Source organism: Blennius ocellaris (genome assembly GCF_963422515.1).
Source record: "Blennius ocellaris genome assembly, chromosome: 2".
NCBI lineage: Eukaryota > Metazoa > Chordata > Actinopteri > Blenniiformes > Blenniidae > Blennius > Blennius ocellaris.
In genome coordinates, this window is record NC_137651.1 from 572,501 (window position 1) to 590,175 (window position 17,675).

The following is a 17,675-nucleotide window of genomic DNA, read 5'->3' on the forward strand; positions in this document are numbered from 1 at the left end:
CAGTCCAACACTAAATAAGCATAAAACCATAAAATAAAAATAAAAACAGATTAAAAACTACAAACACATTAAAAAAATACAAATAAGAATAAAACAATTTAAAAGAATACATGGAAATATAAAAATGCTTAAAAAGCAATAAAATAAATGAGAACAATAAATAAAACAATAAAGAAAAGACACAGGGGACCACACGACTCACGCGGTGTTAAAAGCCTGAGATTAAAAGTGGGTTTTAAGACGTGATTTAAAACAGTCCACAGTGGGGGGGCTGTTGAGACGTGGAGGGGCAGAGCATTCCACAGCTTAGGGCCGACAACGGAGAACGCTCTGTCCCCTCTGGTTCTACACTTTGTCTTTGGACCCACGAGCTGGAGCCCTCAGACCTCAGAGCGCGGGGGGGGGGGGGTTGGTACATTTTGATGAGATCTGTAATGTACTGAGGGGCCAGTCCATTCAAAGCTCTAAAAACAAACAACAACATTTTAAAATCAATTCTAAAATGAACAGGGAGCCAGTGCAAAGATGCAAGGATAGGGGTGATGTGTTCTGGTTTTTTGCTCCCTGTTAAAAGTCGTGCCGCAGCGTTCTGGACTAACTGCAAGCGGGAAAGTGCTTTGTGGCTAATGCCAGAATAAAGTGCTTTGTGGCTAACGCCAGAATAAAGTGCTTTGTGGCTAACGCCAGAATAAAGTGCTTTGTGGCTAACGCCAGAATAAAGTGCTTTGTGGCTAACGCCAGAATAAAGTGCTTTGTGGCTAACGCCAGAATAAAGTGCTTTGTGGCTAACGCCAGAATAAAGTGCTTTGTGGCTAACGCCAGAATAAAGTGCTTTGTGGCTAACGCCAGAATAAAGTGCTTTGTGGCTAACGCCAGAATAAAGTGCGTTGCAGTCGTCCAGACGAGAAGAAATAAAAGCAAATTTGACTTGCTCAAAAAGATTAAAAGATAAAAACGGCTTAACCTTGGATAAAAGTCGAAGATGATAAAAGCCTGATTTTAAAATGCCATTGATCTGTTTATCAAATCTTAAATCACTGTCTATGGTGACGCCAAGGCTGGTGACTTTGGGATGCAAATAATTTTCGAGTGATCCCAAGTCCGTGAGGGCTGATCCAAATACCATCATTTCGGTTTTTCCCTCATTCAGTTTTAAAAAATTCTGGGCTAACCAAGCCTTAATGTCACCTAGACAGTGGAGCAGTCCTAGCCTTGGTGAACCACCAAATGCCTCCTACATGCCATATGGGGCCAATTACACCACGCAAGTTGATTTTAGCCCATATCCAATGGCCAACAACATCAGGCCCCAGATCAGCTTAGAGCGAGCACGTCTACCCACTTTCACTGGTAACATCAGGGAGTACTACCAATGGAAAGCTGACTGGGAGGACCTTCAAAGGCTAGGAAATCCTCATGGATTTGACAACATACGGAAATTCCATCTTCTAGGAAGTCTAGATGACAAAGTCAAGAAAGACCTTGTGCTGTCTAGCTGTGGGTCTTCCAATGATGTGTTCAGGCTCCTAGATAACAAATATGGGAACAAATCAAGAATAGTTCTGCTAATCTCGAAAGAAGTGCAAGAACTTCCCCCTGTCAAGGGCAACCACCCCAGAAAGACTATTGAGCTAATTCAAGCTGTGGAGAGAGCTCTACATGACCTCCAAGTGCTGAAAGAGGAGGATGCTGTGAAGAATCGCGTGGTCGTGCAGTCAATTGAAAGCAAACTTCCAGATTCTCTGAAGGAAAAGTGGCTGACGCACAAGAACGATCCTGGAAGTGGGTTTTCATCACGAAACCACTTTGATTTTCTACTGCATTTCCTGAAAAAGCAGGAGGACATTTTAGAAGAGCTGGATCAGCTGAAGCCTAGCTCTGTTGATAATCCTGGGAGGTCCTATGACAGGAAGAAAGAGAAAAGGGCTTTCACCAAAGCCACCTTGGGTTCTCAGCCAAAGGCATGCGCAACATGTGGAGATGATGACCATGGAGGCAGGCTGTTTGCTTGTAAAACCTTCAAGAAACTGAACTTGTCAAGCAAGAAAGCACAGCTAAAGAAAGCAGGAGCATGTTTCAAATGCTTGCAGCCCCACGGTGAGGATGGCTACTGTTCTCAGAAGTTTCTGTGCTCAAAGGATGACTGTCAGAGAGAGATGGGTTCTCAGACCACAACTACTTGCTTTGTCCAAACCCACAAGTCAAGAAAGACAAAAGGAGCAGGGAGCAAAGCAAGCCAAAGGTTGGTGGGAAGAAAATTGGACTGACTGACAAGCAAGAGGAACTCCTCGCTAAACTGTCTCCAGAGCTGAAAGCAGAATTTAAGGAAGCCTTCTCGAACAAGGTCTCGACAACGGTGTGTGCTAATACTAGTCGTCACCCCAAAGAGTACCCAGTCATAATGATGCTATTACAGGCAACGACAAACTCCGGCCATCTAATTGGGACATTGATTGACCTCGCATCAGACACCCATTATATCTCCAATGAGGCAGCAGAGCGTCTCGGGCTAAATGGCGAGAACATTCAGTTGATTGTCCAAGGAGTCGGAAAAATGGAGACGACAGTTGTCACCAAAAGATATACCCTGAGGCTACGGGTGAAATCCCCAAAGGGAAAGGTGGTTGAATACAAACTGCTCTGTTACGGCTTGGAAAGCATAGCAAAAGTGAACCAGTCAGTCACACCGCAGCAGCTGCAGAGATTCTTCCCTGAAGTAGAACTCCAGGACTTAGTCCGTCCAAAGAAGATTGACCTATTAATAAGTCATAGAGAAGGTCGTCTGGTTCCACAGCCAATCAAAATGGTCGGGGATCTCGTCCTCTGGGATGGTCCCATGGGCAAAACCGTTGGAGGAGCTCATTCTGACCTCTTGGAAGTGATAGACCTGGAGGCACACAAATCTGAAACCCACTTTGCGCGGTCAATGAGAACGACGTCGAGGGCGTACAGAGAGGTTCTCTTGGACCCAACCGAACCTGGTGAAAACCAGATGGAAAGACAGGAACCGATCATCCGAAGTACGGCAACTACCAACAAAGAAGTCTTTGAATGGTTCAAGTGGGACAGTGTTGGTGCAGCGTGTGATCCTCAGTGCGGCAGCTGCAGGTGTGGTAGGTGTCCCCCCGGAGGCAAGGAAATGACCCTAGGAGAGGAACGAGAGATGGAAAAGATTAAGGAATGCCTCACCTATGTGAAAGCTGACAAGCACAGTGAACGCCCTCACTGGGATGCTGCCTACCCCTGGAGGGTAGATCCCTCAACGCTTCCAGACAACAGGTATGCTGTGGAAGCAACCTTTAAGAACACGGAGAAACGCCTGGAAAAGGAGCCAATGTGGAAGGCTGCATACACAGAGCAGATCCATGAACTGGTCTCGAGAGGTGCTGCCGTTAAACTCACGGAAGAGGAGGTCGGCAGGTGGAAGGGACCCAAGTGGTACATTAGCCATCTAGTTGCTCCAAATCCTCATTCAACTACCACTCCCATCAGGATTGTCTGGAACAGCAGCCAGGAATACAAGGGAGTAAGTTTGAATGATTTGCTGCACAAGGGCCCAGATGTGTTGAACCAGATAAGGGGAGTACTTCTAAGATTCAGATCTGGGTTGCATGCTGCCCTTGGAGATGTGAGCAAGATGTACAACTCGGTCTGGCTGAAAGACAGAGAAGTCCATCTCCATTGTTTCCTCTGGAGGGACAATCCAGAGGGTGAAATTGAAGTATTTGCTGTTGTCAGGGTCAACATCGGCGACAAACCGGCTGGTTCCATCGCTCAGATTGCCATGAGAGAAACGGCTAACCTACCCCAGTTTGCAGACATGGTTGAAGAACGCCGTGTTTTGGTCGAAGACAGTTATGTGGACGACATCTTGACGTCCCACAATGACCTGAAGAAGCTTGTAAAGATCACCAGTCAAGTAGAGAAGATCTTAAAGGCTGGAGGCTTCTGACTCAAACCTTGGGTGTTGTCTGGCCAGAGTGGGAGGTTTGGATCCACAGCTGACACTTGCACCAGTCCAACAACAAAGTATGTGCCCAAAACTCTTGTGTTACCCAACCAGCTGCGAGATGAAGAGAGCAAAGCACTGGGAGTCGGCTACGAACCCGAAACTGACAAACTTCATGTGATGACATCTGTCAATTTCTCTAGAAAGAGAGGAAAGATGAGGACAGGACTGGATTTATGCGAAGATGAGGTCAGAACAAATACTCCCAACCCACTAACTCGTCGCATACTCCTGAGCCAGATTGCAGGGTTCTACGACCCCATTGGTCTTGCCACACCTGCAAAGCAGAAAGGAGTGATGCTTGTAAGAGAATCTTACCGGGAGGCGAATATAGGCAATCCAGCCAAAGACACTTGGGATGAGCCACTTTCGCCAAAGCTCCGGGAGGCTGCCATTGGACTCTTCGAAGAGTACGTGAGACTTGGCCGGATTAACTTTGAAAGAAGCCTTACACCACCAAAAGCCATTGGCTGTCCTTTGGGAGTCACATTCTCAGATGGGAGTGAAGCTTCCTATGGCGCTGTGCTCTATCTCCGTTGGAAGACAGAGGACGGGATCACCGTAAGGTTCGTCGAGTCAAAGGCCAAGCTTACCCCTTTGGACCAGAAGGGGGACGTGATTAAGGCCGAGGTGTGTGGGGCCGTCTTCGCCGTCCGTCTCAAGAGATACTTTGAGAAGCACTGCCGCATCGATGTCTCACGCTGGATCCATTTTGTGGATAGCCAAACAATCCTGGGAGCGATTCACAAGGACAGTTATGGCTACCAGACCTTCTTCGCTAACCGCATCGGTGAGATTCAAAAGGCTGGACCAGTAGAAGACTGGAGGTGGGTCGAGGGTAGACTCAATGTAGCAGACATCATCACAAGGGGAGCGACTCCGGAGGAGCTTGATGAAGGGTCGGAGTGGCAACAAGGCCCAGAGTTCCTGAGGTTGCCCGAAGCTGACTGGCCTGTAAAGATGGCTAGTGAGATTGTTACTGACGTTGCGGATGACATCAGAGGACTGCAAAGAAAGGCATTCTCGGCTGTAGTCACTAGGTCTCAGGCTGAAAACCAGTCAAGCCCCAGTGACACTAATGTTGGTGCAAGCTTGAAAGGCCCAGTGTTGCGACCAGCATTGAAAGACCAGATTCCAACTCAAACAGCGGAGACGCCAAAGAGAAAAGCCTGGGGCATGGATCTGGTGGGTCTTGTTGGGCCCAAACGATTCAGCAGTTTGTCAAGGCTCTGTGGAACAGTTGCCTGGGTGAGAAGAGCTGCTGAATCCTGGCTGAATAGGACAAGACGGCCTTCCAATTTGCCAAAGTGGGAGGCGTCAGGCCTTGCACTTTCCAGTGAGGAAAGGAATTTGGCCTTCCAAGACTTAGCCATTGCAGCCCAAGATAGCGTGAACTTCCAGGACACAACACTGAACCGCCTGGTGGTGTTTAAAGATACCAACACAGGACTTCTCGTTTGTGGTGGCAGAGTTCAATCCTGGACTGAAGACGGAAGAGCTGTGCCATTAATCCCTTACCAGTCGTGGTTAGGGACCTTGCTTGCTAGGGAAGCTCATGAGGAAAACCACGAAGGCGTTGCTGCCACATTGCTGCACACCAGAAGAAAGGCCTGGGTGGTGCTAGGTCGGAGGATAGTCAAGAGGGTGATCAATGAGTGTGTCACTTGTAAGAAGCGAAGATCCCGACTGTGCCAGCAAGTGATGAGTGACCTTCCACTGGAGCGTACAAGCAGAGCAAATCCGTTCGAGTATACCACACTGGACATATTCGGCCCCTTTGAAGTTAGGGACGCCGTTAAGAAGAGATCAAAGAAGAAGGTCTGGGGAATCGTGTATTGCTGTATGGCTTCCAGAGCAGTACATGCTGATCTCGTTGACGACCAGTCTTCTGAGAGCTTCCTCCAGGCCTATTCCCGATTTACATCTCTAAGGGGGCATCCCAGAAAGATCTGGTCCGATAGAGGAACAAACTTTGTGGGTGCCAGACCAGCACTGAGAGAGCTGCTCCAGCACCTGAGCTGCATACAGAGCATGTCAATTGAAAGCACTGCTGCCAAAAATGGCACAGAGTGGCAGTGGGACTTCCACCCTGCGGACTCACCGCACAGGAACGGAGCAGCAGAGGCAGCCGTAAAGCTTGCTAAACGAGCTCTCGACAGCCTCGGCGGAACCACTGCCTGCAGCACTTGGGGGGGGTTCCAAACCCTTCTCTATGCAGCTGCCAATTTGACCAACGAACGTCCAATCGACGCCAGAGCACAGGAGCAAGAGGACACAGTGGAGTACTTGACTCCCAACTCCCTTATCCTGGGACGCACCGGACAAGGGTGCAACGCATCCAGATGACAAAGGAGTGGTCCGGGACGCTGACGTCAAGACCTGCATGGGTATTCCTGCCCACCTGGAATCCAAGGCCCGGAATAAGGACTCTAGAATGCAGACAACCATCACCATTCGCAGAGACGTGCGAAGGTTGGTCGTTTTGATTCCTGCTGAAGACCAATAGGAGGTAAGAAGTCCTCTTCATGGGTGCCCAAGGACTCTGGTTTAATTTTTAGTGGGTAACCCTGGGAGGCGGCTGAGTGGTTCAAGGGTAAACCTACACTCAGTACGGAGGACAGGTGGTAGAGCCTACCTCCCTAGTTAGGTTGCTTATGGTTTGCGTTGACCATGGAAAAAAAAAAAAAAAAAAAGAGACTGTAAAACACTTTATTTTCATTTGAACGTGTTCTATTTTATGTTGAGCAGCTGTTAAGAGGTTTAAATGACAGTATGTTAATGTGGCCTCCTTGGATAATAATCAGTCGGCCAAGTGGGAGGTGTTGAGTCTCATGATCACTTTGTAAAAAAGAAAAGAAAATAATTATAATTATAATAATGTAAAAATAATCGGTCTAAATAACTTAACTTAAATTAATGTATAATGGAGATAAGTGGTTCAAGCTTTATAATTGTTCAGGTATCTCTGGCCATAGTGTGATTGTTTAGATATATCCAGCGATAGTATGGCTGTATGTCTAAGTTCTCATGTCATGCTTGAACGCATGCACAAGTATCACGGGTCATTTGAAATACCTGGCGAGTTCCTCTTTTACCTGGACCATTGTCAGGAGCACACAGCCCGTTGGTATGTAGTTGATCATGTGACTTGATAACACTGCATGTTGATTTCTGTTCATTAACGTGTGCCACAATGTTTCTCTGTCTCACGCTGCCGTGTGTGATTTAGTTGAAAATTATTTATTGCTGTGGATGTTCGGCGAGAATGTTTAAACCTTAGTTAGCATTTGGCTTTTAGCGTTAGCTCGATCCGATACCTTAGTTATTTAGCGCACCTGGTGGCTGACACTAACTCGATAGGGTGATGTGTTGTGTGTTTAAGTACCTTAGTTAAATCCTGTTGAATGTGTGTTTGAAAGGCACGGGTGCAGTTTGTAAGCACGAGCGTGCCAATGTTTATATCACGTGATCGATAGTGTCGCTTTGAGCATGCTCAGTAGGAGCGGGGCATTCTGGGTAATGTAGTCTTTTGAGCTATCTCCGCTATAATGAATGAGGATGACTATCAAGACTTAAGAAGGTTATTTGTTTACAAAGTGATGTTTAAAGAATATGTTGTGATTGTTTTATTTATCACTTCCAGGTTTATGACCTGTGTACCTGTGTACCTGTGTGCCTGTGTACCTGTGTGCCTGTGTACCTGTGTACCTGTGTACCTGTGTACCTGTGTGCCTGTGTACCTGTGTGCCTGTGTACCTGTGTACCTGTGTGCCTGTGTACCTGTGTACCTGTGTACCTGTGTACCTGTGTGCCTGTGTACCTGTGTACCTGTGTGCCTGTGTACCTGTGTGCCTGTGTACCTGTGTACCTGTGTACCTGTGTGCCTGTGTGCCTGTGTACCTGTGTGCCTGTGTGCCTGTGTGCCTGTGTGCCTGTGTGCCTGTGTACCTGTGTACCTGTGTGCCTGTGTGCCTGTGTGCCTGTGTACCTGTGTACCTGTGTACCTGTGTGCCTGTGTACCTGTGTGCCTGTGTGCCTGTGTACCTGTGTACCTGTGTGCCTGTGTGCCTGTGTGCCTGTGTACCTGTGTACCTGTGTACCTGTGTGCCTGTGTGCCTGTGTACCTGTGTACCTGTGTACCTGTGTGCCTGTGTACCTGTGTACCTGTGTACCTGTGTGCCTGTGTGCCTGTGTACCTGTGTGCCTGTGTGCCTGTGTACCTGTGTACCTGTGAGCATGTGTACTTTTGTAGCTGTTCATACCCAGTGAGAAGATGTGCAGTTTACAACAAAGGAAATAAAAACAGAAAACACGAGTTATACCATTGTGTGCTGCTTGACAAGCCTGTTTGGAGGGCTGGGAAAACAAAAGTCCGAACACTAGGTATGTCAGCAATGTTTACGTCTCCCGGGATCTACCACCAGTCCTCAAGTGGTCCAGCCTTGCAAACCCTGTTCACAAAAGCCCCGTTTCCACCACAAAAAGCACCAGCCTAGACCGGTCTAAACCGCTCCGGTTCGCGTGTCACGACAGGAATGCGGTCTAAACCGCTCCAGACCGCTCCAAAGACGACCGCTTTTCCGCTCCCCTTCCGTTGGGGTACCAGGACCATGGAACGGGTCTGAGGTTGAGCTGCTGTCTGCTGATTGGTCAGTGATTTATGACACGCCCTCAATATGTTAATGTGTCTGTCTGCTGATTGGTCAGTGATTTACGACACGCCCTCAATATGTTAATGTGTCTGTCTGCTGATTGGTCAGTGATTTACGACACGCCCTCAATATTTCAATGTGTCTGTCTGCTGATTGGTCAGTGATTTACGACACGCCCTCAATATGTTAATGTGTCGGATGAATCCTCTGCTGTCAGTGTGGTCAGCTGTGCTCTGGTTGTTTTTATTTTCATTTTCTTTTCTTTGCTGCTCAACTTTAGTGTTTGTTGTGAAAGAGTGACTTGAGGCAGGGGGAGACCGGGGGGAGGGACTTTGCATCACGTTGGAGTTTTCTGTTAGCAGCATAGCGGTCGCCGTGGCGTGGATGCGGGACACGGGAGTCTGGAGCTTTCGTCTCCGGCGCTGACCGCTCCGCTTTCCAGAGGCGGTCAGCGTTCTGTTCAGCCGCGGTCAGTGGCGCTTTATCGCGGGGACGGACCGCGGAAGTCATGAAAAGGAGCTCGGAGCTCGGAGCCTCCGTGTTCCGGCGCTGAGCTGCCGGACCGCGATCAGCGCCGGAGTGGAGAACCTCCTGCGTTTGAGCAGAAAGCTCAGACTCCCGTGTCTGTGCCTCAGCCAACCGGGGGGAACGCTCCGGCCACTTGCCCCGCCCCCGAGCGCTGGAGTGCGGGGCACGTCGCCTCAAGTCGCCGGCAAGTGGCCGGAGGTTTCGCTCTCTCACAATAAACACGGAAGTTGCGCTGCACTCTCCGCTGCAAAAAATTATTGCTGCAAAAAGTAACTTTTTTTTTTCCGCTGCAAAAAATAACAGTGCAAAGTGGAGAATTTAAACAACAACAGAGGATTCATAAGATCTACATCTGACGACGTTCTTTTCTGTTATAATGTCACATTTCTGCGGAGCTCATAAGCCCCGCCCACTTTTCACGCTCCTCTCTGCAGTGGGGACGCGACCCAAAATTTCGGTCGGGGTCTCTATTCCCTACCGCTCCGCTCCGTCCCGGCACTTGTGTACGGTGGGACCGAGGCTATAGAGGCTAGCCACTTGGCTAATAGCTCTCTTCTGGTCAGTGGGTCAGGAGTCGTTCTCTTTCTTTTCAAGAAGGTCTTGGCCTGTTCTTGTTTTCTTTCTCCTTCTTGAGAAGTTGATTGAAGATATTATGTAAATCTGGTCCTTGTCTTGGCGAGATGATTTGAGATAAAAGGAACGATTAAAATCACCTTAATTTAAACAAAAGGATGGTTTTACTTTGTTGGGATCTCACAAGACCACAGAAAGTTTGTTCATTTCCAAGGAGACATTTTTCATTTGTCATGATGCAGTCATAACATGTGAATTCTGACTCAGGAATGTGACTTTTGCCACTGAGATCGTCCATTAATCATCGATCAGTAACAACCATTAGTCATGTTTTCAAGCCTCGTTGGTGCAGTAGGCAGAGCGTCAGTCTCATAATCTGAAGGTTGTGAGTTCGAGCCTCACGCGGGGCAACAGGTTTAGCTCATTTGATCAGTGTTGAACCAGAACAGTGGAAAGTCTGATCATTCTCAAAAACCAAAGACAATCCAGTGATTTCAGTCAAATGTATCACTATAAGTATTAATTCAATATCAACACTATTGACACATTTCAAAGCAGGAAGAATAGTAAAAGTACAAATGGTGGTATTCAACAGTAAACATCAAGAGAAAAAGCGTCTTGTCATGCAGGGTAAGTAACCACAACCACTGCATGAATGACTGAGACCAAAGAGAAGCAGAATGTTCAGCATGTTAGCAAGTTTTCCTGGAGAAAGATTCTTTCCTGAACGGTTCCATTATTTCTTGCAATAGTGATTGTTGGTCAGTATTTGTGAGACTCACAACAAAGACACTTTGGAGGTTTATTCCAGGTTGATTTCAGACGAGCCTGATTGACAACAAATGCCACAGTAAATGTGTTTTCAGTGTAAATTCAACTCTAAAAAGATCCTTCCTTCCTGTTGCTGTTGCTTACGGCCATACCACCCTGAACACACCTGATCTCATCTGATCCTGGAAGCTAAGCAGGGTAGGGCCTGGTCAGGACTTAGATGGGAACAGCTCATGACCCCCCAAGTCCCTGTTGCTGGTCTTGGGGTTGAGCAGAATCCTGGATCAGAGGATTTTATGGGCTTGTGCCACCTGCTGGCCAGTTAATGTCACAACACTTTCTTTTAATGTAATTCCAGCTCATTGAAGGAGATTTATTATGTATTCATTCAGGACAATATAATTCCTGGGATTGATTTCATCCCTTTAACAATATATTCTGAAGTCTTACATCTTAATGGAGAAGGCCAGAGGATTCCAATTTACCAGTCACATTTGATCTCCAACAGATCAGAACTTTTGTAACTCAAGACAGATTCTTTTCAGGTCTTGTTCTCCTATGATGTGATTCTTTAAGATCTGTCTGGAGATACTGTTTTCACACTCACTACAGTTTTACTGAGAATAACACACATTTTAAATGCTAACAACATTTTTATTAAGTGTATTTAGTATACTGAAACCATTATGTATTTACACAAACATTTAGTGTTTTGATATGAAATAATAACTACTATGAATTTACAAATATAATACAACAATAATTAACAATGTAAAAGATTTACTGTTAAAGATTACATTTATTAATGTCAGAAAATGTGAAGATACATTTACAAATAACAAACATAAATACAACAATGTAATTCAAGACAACTCACAACTATTGAACAATATACATATATAGACTTTTCATTTTCTACAAACACACCAAATGGAGGTGTTAATCATTCCTCCTCTTCTCCACCACAGTTTTAAAATGTTCACAGCTGGTGTACACCACACCCTCAAAACCAGGCGTGGTGGATTTTCTTGTTGTTGGGCAAAAGGTAAACATCTTCTGGTTTCCACGTACTTTTTCTTTTGATGGCGTGTACCTTGTGCGCAGGCATGTGGTACTCGACACGCCACACAGGGTTTGTTAGATTCCTTCGGCATGACGGTCTTGACGATGGGTGCGGGGAGGGGGGGGGGGGGGACAAACACCTGACTGCTGGACGGCCCAGCAAACTGAATAGACAGTGCCCGAGGCTGTGCTGGGACCAGCAGCAGTATTGGTGCTGCTGAGACGGAGGTGGGGTGTGGGAGGTGGTCCTGGTGGCCTTGGGCTGGATGGTCCACTTTGAAGGTCCTGCCACCGGCTCTGGTTCCTCAAAGTCCAATCTGCAAATGTACAGAACAGACCATGAGGATTCAGGGACGTGGATTAGTCCTTTAACATCATTCAGAAATAAAAACATGCTCCCTGCCAAAGAGCACCTCGGCCTGCCGGTTCATGTGCTGGATCTGCCGGGCCTCCATGCAAGGCATGTGCCACCCCTGGACACCAGCAACCTGGAGGGATTCCATCAGGTACACCTGAAAAACATGATGAAAAAAATCTCTTAAGTGTATCTGATGAATAATTTATGAAGTTGAAAAATTTAAATTATGAAGGTTGACACTGAAGACTGAAGCAGTGGAGTGTGTTTTAAACAGTGGTGTGCAGTCAGGGCAGCAGGTCTAGCACTGCTAGCCCTGTCAAAAATGATTTGTCTTTTTTTTTAATGATTAAAAAGTGATTCTGAAATCTGTGTCTGGAATCAATTAGTGACTTTAGCAACTTTATCCAGAAGACGACTGGTTATATTGTGTGGAGCTCAAATCTCCTATGTCCTCTAAACACATCACAGCTCCTTTCCTCTGCTGGGGCTAGCAGTAGCTTCATTGCTAACCTCTGATGGAAGCTGGACGCTGCTATTGGGTTCAAATGTTGAGTGACAGTATCATCAGCCAATCAGATTCTGATGTGTTATTGACAGAACGCTTTAGGACCAGCAGAGTTTCTAGTGCTGGTCTGGGTGTGGTCATTGAAATGAGCTTGTCTGATTGGCTCATGGGCAGGTGGTGATGATTCTGTTATTATCTGCTACTCTGGAGTGATGGAGGCTGATTGAACATCAAGATCATGATACGATAGAGGACCTGCTTTGGGGAACGTGTTCAAGGTGCCCGTTTGCAGAAAAAAGGTCAATTGTGAGTAGAAGAAGACCGACACAGAAATGAGGAGCGAACTCAGACCAACAAAGGCTTTGTGCAGCATTTTACAGCAGGATGATTGAATCTACAAGTGATGGTGATGCTAGTTTGTTTTTGACTTTCTCTGGATTAGATTGGTGCTGCTGTTGGCAGGTGCTGCTGTTTCTGATTGTAAAGTGGTGTTTCCCATACAATGGTGACACAGACAAAGTGTGCATGCATGACAGTCGTGTACAAACCTGTTGGAAACACTGGAGAATGATGTGATGGTGAAGCTGCTCAGTGGAGTCTTGATGTGTTGTGCTTGTTGATCAGCTGTCATGTTGGTGTGGATTAAGTCCTGATGCATAGTAGTGGCCTTACATTGGATTCTCATTGTGTATTTACTGTAGGACATAATGTGTGGGGGAGGGGGTATTTTGTTACTGCTGGCCCTGACTGAAACTACTGGTTTTAAATGTTTGTTGAAGAGACAGCACCATCAGAAAGTAAAGACAGTATTTCATGAAGCTTCATGTGTCCAGTATGGGGATTGAACCCATGACCTTGGTGTTATTAGCACCACACTCTGACCCACTGAGCTAACCGGCCCACCTGGGGGGAAACATCAACTCTCTTTCTTCTAAAGTTGGTGTTGAATGTGATTTTAAATGTTTTCTATACAAGAGCAAAACAAGATGAGCTTGTATTGTTTGGTGTTCACAGTTTAATACAACCATGACCTCAGCATCTCAGCATAAAACCCAAAGTGCTTTTTATCCTCCATTTTCAGAAACTTGTCGTTCTTCCCCACCACGGCAGACGTCACTAACTTGTTACTATGACGTCACTAAGTGAAAGTGTGGTCCGACTGCCACACTAACGTGATTGACTTTCACTAACTCCTTTAGGAAGCCTCTAGCACCTTTCCTTAACTGCTTTAGAAGCCTCTAGCACCTTTCCTTAACTGCTTTAGAAGCCTCTAGCACCTTTCCTTAACTGCTTTAGGAAGCCTCTAACACCTTTCCTTAACTGCTTTAGGAAGCCTCTAGCACCTTTCCTTAACTGCTTTAGGAAGCCTCTAGCACCTTTCCTTAACTCCTTTAGGAAGCCTCTAGCACCTTTCCTTAACTGCTTTAGGAAGCCTCTAGCACCTTTCCTTAACTGCTTTAGGAAGCCTCTAACACCTTTCCTTAACTGCTTTAGGAAGCCTCTAGCACCTTTCCTTAACTGCTTTAGGAAGCCTCTAGCACCTTTCCTTAACTGCTTTAGGAAGCCTCTAGCACCTTTCCTTAACTGCTTTAGGAAGCCTCTAACACCTTTCCTTAACTGCTTTAGGAAGCCTCTAGCACCTTTCCTTAACTGCTTTAGGAAGCCTCTAACACCTTTCCTTAACTGCTTTAGGAAGCCTCTAACACCTTTCCTTAACTGCTTTAGAAGCCTCTAGCACCTTTCCTTAACTGCTTTAGGAAGCCTCTAGCACCTTTCCTTAACTGCTTTAGGAAGCCTCCTAACACCTTTCCTTAACTCCTTTAGGAAGCCTCTAACACCTTTCCTTAACTGCTTTAGGAAGGACTCCTAACACCTTTCCTTAACTGCTTTAGGAAGCCTCTAGCACCTTTCCTTAACTTCTTTAGGAAGCCTCTAACACCTTTCCTTAACTGCTTTAGGAAGCCTCTAGCACCTTTCCTTAACTGCTTTAGGAAGCCTCTAGCACCTTTCCTTAACTGCTTTAGGAAGCCTCCTAACACCTTTCCTTAACTCCTTTAGGAAGCCTCTAACACCTTTCCTTAACTGCTTTAGAAAGCCTCTAACACCTTTCCTTAACTGCTTTGGGAAGCCTCTAACACCTTTCCTTAACTGCTTTGGGAAGCCTCTAGCACCTTTCCTTAACTGCTTTAGGAAGCCTCTAGCACCTTTCCTTAACTGCTTTAGGAAGCCTCTAGCACCTTTCCTTAACTGCTTTAGGAAGCCTCTAACACCTTTCCTTAACTGCTTTAGGAAGCCTCTAGCACCTTTCCTTAACTGCTTTAGGAAGCCTCTAACACCTTTCCTTAACTGCTTTAGGAAGCCTCCTAACACCTTTCCTTAACTCCTTTAGGAAGCCTCCTAACACCTTTCCTTAACTGCTTTAGGAAGCCTCTAACACCTTTCCTTAACTGCTTTAGGAAGCCTCCTAACACCTTTCCTTAACTGCTTTAGGAAGCCTCCTAACACCTTTCCTTAACTGCTTTAGGAAGCCTCCTAACACCTTTCCTTAACTCCTTTAGGAAGCCTCTAGCACCTTTCCTTAACTGCTTTAGGAAGCCTCCTAACACCTTTCCTTAACTGCTTTAGGAAGCCTCTAACACCTTTCCTTAACTGCTTTAGGAAGCCTCTAGCACCTTTCCTTAACTGCTTTAGGAAGCCTCTAACACCTTTCCTTAACTGCTTTAGGAAGCCTCTAACACCTTTCCTTAACTGCTTTAGGAAGCCTCTAACACCTTTCCTTAACTGCTTTAGGAAGCCTCCTAACACCTTTCCTTAACTGCTTTAGGAAGCCTCTAACACCTTTCCTTAACTGCTTTAGGAAGCCTCTAACACCTTTCCTTAACTGCTTTAGGAAGCCTCCTAACACCTTTCCTTAACTGCTTTAGGAAGCCTCTAACACCTTTCCTTAACTCCTTTAGGAAGCCTCCTAACACCTTTCCCTAACTCCTTTAGGAAGCCTCCTAACACCTTTCCCTAACTCCTTTCGGAAGCCTCCTAACACCTTTCCTTAACTCCTTTAGGAAGCCTCCTAACACCTTTCCTTAACTGCTTTAGGAACCCTCCTAACACCTTTCCCTAACTCCTTTAGGAAGCCTCCTAACACCTTTCCTTAACTCCTTTCGGAAGCCTCCTAACACCTTTCCTTAACTCCTTTAGGAAGCCTCCTAACACCTTTCCTTAACTCCTTTCGGAAGCCTCCTAAGTCCCTGTTGCTGATCTTGGGATTGAGCAGAATCCTGGATCAGAGGATTTGATGGGCTTGTGCCACCTGCTGGCCAGTTAATGTCACAACACCAGGTGCTGTAAGCTTTTCCTTGTGTCACCAGAGGGCGCCACCTGGCCACAGTCAAGCTTCCCCATCACATTGGGACTGATCCATCATGACTGTGGAAAGTCTCTCCTTTTGTACTTGAACTCACTGGCTTGAAATGTGTAAATACTGTTGATATTGTCACGACGGGCTCCAGGAAGTGACAGGGAAGCAGGCTGCTTGCAGTGAAGGTGGTTTTATTGACAAAATGTACATGAATTAGAGAGAAAGAAGAAAAAAGCAGCAGAGTCTGAATGCAGGCAGCAGCTTTTGTCGTCCTCTGGCCATCAGCAGCTCTCACAGCTGAATCCACTTGGCTTTAATCAGCCAGCCTGAGAGAGACATGGGGCGAGTCCCTACCGTGGGCGTGGCCTGGACACAGGAGGAGGGTCCCTACCATGGGCGTGGCCTGGACACAGGAGGAGGGTCCCTACCGTGGGCGTGGCCTGGACACAGGAGGAGGGTCCCTACCGTGGGCGTGGCCTGGTCACAGGAGGAGGGTCCCTACCGTGGGCGTGGCCTGGACACAGGAGGAGGGTCCCTACCATGGGCGTGGCCTGGACACAGGAGGAGGGTCCCTACCATGGGCGTGGCATGGACACCGGAGGAGGGTCCCTACCATGGGCGTGGCCTGGACACAGGAGGAGGGTCCCAACCAGGGGCGTGGCCTGGAGGAGTGGGAGGAGCAACTGGAGGCACATACAAAGCTCACCTTCCCAGCCAGGCACACTGGATGGTAGGGAGATGCACTATATATATATATATATATATATATATATATATATATATATATATATATATATATATATATATATATATATATATATATATCTTGTACAGAACGTCCTGTGGGACTTCCAGATACAGACAGACAGGATGTAATGGAGAACCAACCAGACATTGTGGTGGTTGATAAAGGGCAGAGGAAAGCCGTGGTGGTGGATGTAGCAATACCAAGTGATGGTAACATCAGAAAGAAGGAACATGAGAAACTTGAGAAATACCAAGTGTAACCCCTGACTCACGTTATGTAGGTACGTAATAATCTAAAGTATAGACCAGTTGCTAGGCTCGAAAGGATTACAATAGGAACTAAGTGAATGTGATGAAATGGCTGGAGACAACAAGTGAGTATGACAAAGAACTATTATTTAAAACACAACAATAAACATTTTAAATGTACAACAGTAGGCATAGCCGGCATATGCAACAAAAAGGAACATAAACCCCCAAGTCTTACTGAGCTCAGTGTATTTCAGTTTAGTCTTCTTTAGTCGTTTCGTCAAGTCAATGTGTTTGATTTCCTGTCCTTTAAGCGGCAGCTTAGGGTGTTAGCACTCTGCAAGGCATGAAGGATGGTTGCTCTTCAAAGTTCACTTCTGGGCACAGGCTCGCCATCTCCGTCCGGAGAACATCTAAGGTGGTTCCATCCAGGGTTTTCTTAACCGTGAAAAACTAGCCTGCACAACAATAATGTATTATTGTGTACAGCTGAACAAAAGTCCATTATCTAATCTCACTGCTATAGCTTTGCTTTTATCTTTTCTCATTACTGTTACAAAAAATACAGTAATAATTTACATGCATGTTTTTTCAATCAAAATATAATTTGTTAAAATACATGAAATAGTTTTTATCCATGTAACAATTCAATGAATCTCTCTTTTTATCCTTTTTGAGAATTATGACATTAAATAGATCATACAATACAATATTCTCCTTTAAAATAAACACATCAATCAGCAAAACCCCACTTGTGCTACTGGGTTTAACAAAACAGCACAGTTACTGCAGACTTTTTGCATAGAAAATAATCACAGTGTACATTGAACACAAAATAATAATTATGCTTAGTCAAAACAGTGTGA